Below are 8113 nucleotides of genomic sequence, written 5' to 3' on the forward strand. Positions count from 1 at the left end.
ATACAAATGAATAAAGCTAGAAACAAAAACAGAAATATTAAAACAGATACAACTGAAATCCAGAGGAAAACTAGAGACTATTGGAAAACTTATATTTCAATGAATGAAAAAAAATCTAGATTATTTTAAAGAATAAAATTGAAACATAAATAAATCTAGAAGATACTGATGAAATGTGGCCTAAAATTTTTGAATCAAAGGGATAGAGAAAAAAATAGCTCAATATCAAGAAATTAGGTTGAAGCAATAATAACAAGCCTCCTCGACCAGAGGTTAATGCATGGCTAAATTTTATCAGATATTTAAAAATAACTGTTGTTAATATCCCCATTACATGTAAGAGAAAAGGAAAGATGCTTCCAAAGCAATTCTGCAACGAATTACCCTGACTGAAAAAGTGAATATTGGACAGAACAAGGAAAAAACTAGAGAACAATATCCTTGAGGAACATAATATATAAATACTTATAAAATCTTCACAAACCACATTCAACAACACATTTCAAAATAACATACAGTGTTAGGCATGGTAGTATATGTCTATATTCTCAGAAAAGCAGCAGGTTGTTTGAGGAGCACTGTAATTTCAAAACCAGCCTGGGGAATTTAGTGAGATCTCTATCATAGTGAAAAATAAAATGTGCTGAGGATGTGGCTCAGTGGTACAATTTTCCTGGTTTGAGTCTCTGGTCACATACAAAAAAAAAATTTCATAAAAGCTGTTTTTGCTCCAGGATACTTCAATACATGCAAATCAATAAAACTAATACACCACATATAGAATCAAGGGCAAAATTACATGATAATTGAAGTAGCTGCAGGAAAAGCCTTTGACAAATTCAATGGCCCTTCATAACACAGCCCAGAGAAAATATAAATAGTAGAATTTTTATTACAAGTTAATAAAGACCAAGATTATCAAACCCAAATAATGAAATGAAGAAGAATATTTTTTCTAAAATGAGGAAAAAGACAAGGATGCTCATTGCCACCAATCTCACTAATCATAGTACTTAAAATTTTAGAGAAGAGAAAGAAATAAAAGGGATTCAAATAGGAAAGTTAAAATGTTAAATCACTTTTATATGCAAATGATATAGTCCTATTCTTAGAATGATATAAATGATATGCCATGAAAATTCTACTTCTGATGAATAAATTCATCAGAGTAACAGAATGCAAAGTAAACATATAAAAATAAACTCTTTGTCTATATACCATAGCAAACCTAGTGAGAATTCAGCAAGGGTAACATCTCATTCAAATAGTTTTAAAAATACCTAGGAATAACCCTAAACAAGGAAGTGAATGACATTTTCAAGAAAAAATACAGATTGATGAAAAAAGAAACTAAAGAAGACAATAGGAAGTAAAAGATCTCCTATGTTCATGGAGAGGCAGAATTAATATTGTGAAAATGGCCGTAGTACTTTAAATAAATTATAGATTCCAATATTCCCATTCAAATTCAAATGATATTATTCATAGAAATGGGAGAAAGAAAGAACTACTTCTAAATTTGTATGGAAAAAACCAAAATATACTTAGACAAAGTGATAATGATCATAAGAGAAACAATGGATAAACCAAAATGCCCAATTTCAAGATAGAAAACAGAGCCACAATAATAAAAACCATGGTCCTTGTGTAAAGAAAGACCCATAGACCAATGGACAGAAGTCAGAAAGCAAACCCACACAGATACAATCATGTGATACTAGGCAAAGAAACAAAAAAACATATTTTGGAGAAATGGTAAATGACATTTTAGAAATAGTGTGGAAAAACTAGATACCTATATGTAGAAGAAGAAAACTAGATGCCTATTTTATAACACTGTATAAGAGTTTATTTAAAAAGGACTAAAGACATATGTACCAGACTAGAAAGTTTACAACTGCTAGAAGAAAATATATGGAAAACACTTCAGTATGTAGATAATGACTTCCTGATTAGAGCCCCCTACAGCTCAGAAAATAAGAGCAACAATGGATAAGAGAAGGTTAATCAAACTGAAAAATTCCTGCACAGTGAGTGAAACACAAAACAGTAAGAAGTGGTAGCCTCCAGAATTGGAGAAAAGAGTAGCTTTACTAGCTATTTTCTGAAATAGGTTAATAACCTGAAAATATTAATGCAAATATCTTAACACCTTTTCAATCAATAAGCAAATGCACAGCTAGTTATCAAAATAAGAGATACAAATGACCAACACTTCAGTGAAAAAAAACCATGCATCTTTATCAGAGAAATGCAAATCAAAACAACATCAGGCTCCCATTTTCCACCATTCAAAGAAGCAATCATCAAGAAAGCAAATAATTCTGGGAAGAACTGAGGAGAAAATCTCTTATATGTGATTGGTAGGGACATAAATTACTATATCTCTAAGAAAATCCATATGAAGGCTACTCAAAAAACTGAACATAGAGCTACTTTATTATTCAACTATACTACTCAGTACTTAATGGAAAATATTAAAGTCAGCTTACTTTAGAGATATACATATTCCCATCTTTACCATGACACTATTAATAATAGGCAATATACAGAATTAGGCTAGATGCTTTTAAATAAAAGAATGGATAAAGAAAATGTGATATATATATATATATATATATATATATACACACACACACACACACACACAAACACACACACACACACACACACACACACAAGGAAGATTTCTATGCATAGAGAACAACAAAACTAAGTTACTTTTAGGAAAATGAATGAAACAGGGAAGCATAATATTAAGTAATACAAGCAAGATTCAGAAAACAAGTATCATATATTGCTCTCATATTGAAAACTAAATGTGGAAATTTTCAACATAAAAATAAATGAATTATAAATTTTATCCATCAGCATACATAAAATTGGGAATATGGAGGAAGGAATTTTGAAGATTGAATTGGGGGAGTATATGTATATGTATGTACAAATATGCCACCATGAAAATTCTGTATAATTAATGTGTATCAATTTTTAAAAATTGACAAACTTTTTCTAATTTTTAGAAGTTCATTTATTTTTCATTGATCATGTTCATTACCACTATTACTGGTTTGTTTAGATTTATATTTTTTTTGAATAGCAGTACTGTTTATATACGTATGCATATATTTATTTTATTGATTTATTTTTAGTTATATGTGACAGTAGTGTCCATTTTGATATAATTTAACAAGCATTGACCATCAATAAATTAAGTCTACATTAAATGTTACTAAATATAAATTTCTTGAAGCTTTAATAAGAACAGAAGCAAAGAAAACATTAATTTCTTAAGCATCTAAAATATGCCACATTTATTTGCTTATTTTTCTATTTATTATAATCACAAAATGATTGTGATTATAATCCCACAACCTGCTTCCTAGTCATTCAAGGATGTCAAGAGTAAATGATAGACAAACATGACACAATGTTCTATATGCCCTGCATGTACTTCCCTTAACATTCCTGTTTGGCCTAATACTGAGTTGCTGCTCTTATTAATTTCAATATTTCTTATTTTAAGTATCAGCCATCTTAACTCTTTTATTCAGTCTGTACACTTAACTTTCCCTTCATAAATTAATTCTTTGTATGCATCCCCTTTTCTCAGCTTCATATTCATAAAGCTGTTCTTTTGGCTTCTTTTCTATTTCTCTCCTTCCATAAGGGCACACCAAAAAACTTTTTATTCCCACCACATTCTGTCAATGTTAATTCTATACATGTACCACACCTGTTGATATCCTTGTTTTCTACTATAACCTTATAGCCTTATTTTTTTCTAGCATGTTTGTCATCATGGAAGACGATATGTAAAAAAAAAAAAAAATGAAAGTATTTTCTTAAAACACATTACCTTTCAGTCAGGTGATGGAATAAAAGGACAATCATTTCTTATTCTGATTGCCTGCACAAGTGTGGTTTCAACTACTTCCTTCTTTTGACTGGCAGGATTACTGTTGTCAGGTAAGTCTCCACTCTTTTGGTTTCCAGTGTCATATTTTACTACTGATGATAAAAACAAAATAAACAGTATGTAAAAATTATGTAATTTAGAGTCAATAAGCAGCACAATTTCAGTTAGTCTTCAAATAGCTTTCCATCCTTCATGGATTGTCTGGAAGCTTCAATTAATTGCTCCTCCTTCTTCTGGGATATTCTAGGAAGAAAAAAAATTATGGTATAATAAGTGTCAAAGTTGACAAAATAACTAATGTTCTTCACTACTGCAGAGTACAACAGAATAAGCATTCTGATGTATACTCAAACTACAATTCTCTCACTAATGGGGTAAGGATTATGAGCCAAGACAGAAAGATTTCCAAAATGTCACTCCCCTTATATCCAATTGATTTTTACACAAATACTGAAATCCATTCTATTATTTTCTTAAGCTCAGTGATGTATAATAAAAATCGTAGCCATCATTATTTAGACTATTTTTGAAAAAGACTAATATTAGAAATTATATGTAATATTTTAATGTGTTTATGACATATTGGCATTAATTACCTCTTGAGGGGAAAGTTTATAAGATATGAGCTTTTAGAGTATCTATTAAAAATATTGATTAGATTCCTAAACAGTATAAGTTTTGTCTATCTTATGTGTTAAATTGCTAAAATGACTATACAAATTTTGCTGTTTCCAACAAAAAGAGAAATGAAAAAAAAAACCAATATTGTGAGGGTGATATCAATGAATAAAAACCTCTTGGAGTTGCTAAACAAAAACATTAACTCAATAACCAAACAAAAGTGACAGAGATAGCACAATGAATAGACACTGAAGTGATGTTTTCTGCAGGGAAATATTAAGTATTAGAGTAGGTCATTGTTTTAGAAAGTGATGCATGTTCTTTTTATTCCAGTACCTTCATATAATTAAATTAACAAAACAATAAGATATAAAACAATAAAATATTTCTTAAGAAACCAGATGGTGCTGCCAACCACATCACTATGTTTGCTTGATATAGGTAACAAAAGATAGTGGAAAGTCATTTTTTAAAAGATAGGCAAAAAGGAAGAAACTAGCAAATTTTCATCTGAAATCCAAATCTAAACTCAAGTTTGGAGCAGGCTTGGAGGATATTCTTGTTCCTACTAACACATTTATGACATTACTCTAACTTGTTTATTCTTCCTTTATAGCACCAATTAGAAATAATTTACTCAAAACTTTTACATCCCATATATTAAAAGAGAATGCAAACAAAGAATATTTTTTAATTCAGTAGACTTAATTACTAGTTATCTCATGCACATTATACTACTTAGGATGTTTCAGCAAGTAGACATTTATTTTATCCACATTTACTCATGTTCAACACTGTATATGACACCAGCTTTTAGAAATGGTGCATTTCTCCAGGCCAAATGAGCTCAGTTAAGTTATGAATAACACCATAATAGCATTCTAAAAGGAATACAGTATGATCTCTCTATATTTTTATCCTCAAAATAAAAATTACACTGTTCTTACTCACATAATATTTAGCTCTTCATAACTGAAATAAAATTAAAGTCATTTCAAAAACAAAAGATGTTTACATTTAACCTTATTTTAGTTGCTCCAGGATTTTTGCACATACATTTTTTAGAGAGAGAGAGAAAGAATTTTAATATTTATTTTTTAGTTTTTGGCAGACAAAACATCTTTGTTTGTAAGTGGTGCTGAAGATCGAACCCTGGCTGCATGCATGCCAGGTGAGTGCACTACCGCTTGAGCCACATCCCCAGCTCAGCACATACATTTTTAACCTGGAATAGTTAATAAAAATAGCAGTGTTTTACACAATGAACATTTAAGTAAGTAAATTTAGATACATTTAAAATTTTAAATTTCAGTGTTTGACATAGAATTTGGATATTTTAAGACAGTATAATGAAAAAAAATTCTGAAACTAAAGTATAACCATGCAATTATTGAGAGTTTCTGCTTCCAGTACTGGTTATTACTTTGCACACGCCATCTATTCTTCAATTAGATGAAGAGTAATTTTTACAAAATTTCATTACCTCACATTTTTTAGAATTTTTATTGGTTCTTCTCAGTTATACAGCAAAATAGAATTTACATGCTAGGATATAATTATAAAAGCATAGAATATAATTTGTTATAATTCAGGACCTAGTACTTCCTTCTGTTCTACTAATCTTTCTGCTCTTTACTTATAGTTTTCAAATTACTGTCACTTTTAGTGGAAAGACTCAAATTATGGATATGCAAGCCCTTTTTAATACAAGTATTAAGATACAGATTTTAGATTTCTGGGCTGCCACAATTCCCAATATTACTTTATTATTAATACAGAGCCAAGGAAAGAAATAGAGAATACAGGTCTCCTCAAATGTTATAATACCAAAATATCAAGGGTCCAAGTGAAAAAAAGAAATGTTATGTACAATGTATATTATACATTAAAAACTAAAGGCACCAGGGAAATTCCATAATTCTATAAAAATTAATTTAGGCATGTAAGAATGATTTAAAAACAACAGTAACGTAAACTGATCCGAAAAAAATCCTTGAATAAGTATTATATTTTCTCTGCACTTAGAAAGCTGTTTCTAATGATATTTTTCTGTCACTATGTATTTCCTAGCCCATTGTTCCTTCCAGCCCCCAAGACCCCCAAGTACTGGAGAGAACATTGATACAAAAAAAAAAAAATTCAACATAATTCTTTAAAATAGATTCTTAGCAAATTTTCACATAAAATGTAAGAAAAAATAGAGCTAAATTTTAAGCATTAACATTTAAAACACAAAATTCAGAACAAGAACATGAGTTTTTTACAAAATATCACTTTACCTTTATACTAGCTTCATAGCTGCCCTCAACCATTGCAAAGCAGGAATCACCTGGATGTAGTTTTTTTTGTTAGATCTTTACAGCAAAAAATGTATAACAAAAATGGTGAAGTACTTTTCTTTTTAAAATAAACTCCATTTAAAGTTAATGGTGTATCTTTATTGATATAATTAAAATAAGACCTCCATTTTAAAAAATAGCTTATATTCACCTCTTTCTGCCTCTACTGCTGTGACTTTATAAAATACTCAATGAAGGCACTCTTAGTTCCAATTCAGAGCAATAGAAAAAACATCAACATAACCTGATAATAATTTATTCTTGGAAATTTCCTATCTTGAAGGCTGAACTTAAAACCCAAGTAATGGCTGGCATTTTTTTGTTGTTTGTTTTTACACCTGAATTGAAACAAACTTCTGATAATAGAAGACAAGATAACTAAATTCCCAGTTCCCTCTCGTGGATACCCAGGATTCGAATACTAAGCAATGTTGTTCTTCAGTATGGAAATCACCAATAATAATACACAATTTATTCCCTCTACCCACAAACAGTGCACAGAGTTCTCTGAAACTTTAAAATATTTTGAAAGTTAAAATTTGACTATATATGTTATTTAGAATACATTTGTCAGAAACATTGGAATAAATTATAAAATTGATTTTTCCTGAATAGGTCTGACTTTATTCAGGTCTTTATAAACTAGCATGCACTTTAAAACCTTTATGGACATTCAGACACTCAAGGGGAAAGACTTCCAGAAAAGCAGAGTCTTGATGTTTGTACCTCTGTTTCCCTAATTATTATGTAAATGTCCTCCTTGCTGTGGAAATCAACTTCCCAGTCCCTCATCTGCAAAACTCAGTGGCAGTCTCCAAATTTGAAGTCTACATCCCTTGAATATGCAGAGTCCTGACATAAGGTTAAACTAAATGGAGTCTCAATCACTGGCCTGTCTAAATACCTTACCAAATACACAACTGAAGCTTTGTAATAACTTTGCCTGTCAATCACTCCTGTGCCCAGCAAGGACATCAGCAAGTTGGAAAGAAAGTGAAGGTGAATGGAATCCTGCTTTGGGCCACAGATCTATATATTCTAAGAAATTTTACTGCTGTTTCACTAATCTCTAATCCACTCTTGCAACACAGATGAAAACAGGCAAAATACAAGCTTAGGACTTCCTCTAAATTTTGTATTAATATGCATTTATAGAGAGCTTTTAATATCCTCTGTCCTTAATTCCTGTTTTGTGCTCATCAAACTGATCATAAACCCCAAGATTTTGGTTTCT

Source organism: Ictidomys tridecemlineatus, chromosome 12, assembly GCF_052094955.1.
Source record: "Ictidomys tridecemlineatus isolate mIctTri1 chromosome 12, mIctTri1.hap1, whole genome shotgun sequence".
In the NCBI taxonomy this organism is placed as follows: Eukaryota; Metazoa; Chordata; class Mammalia; order Rodentia; family Sciuridae; genus Ictidomys; species Ictidomys tridecemlineatus.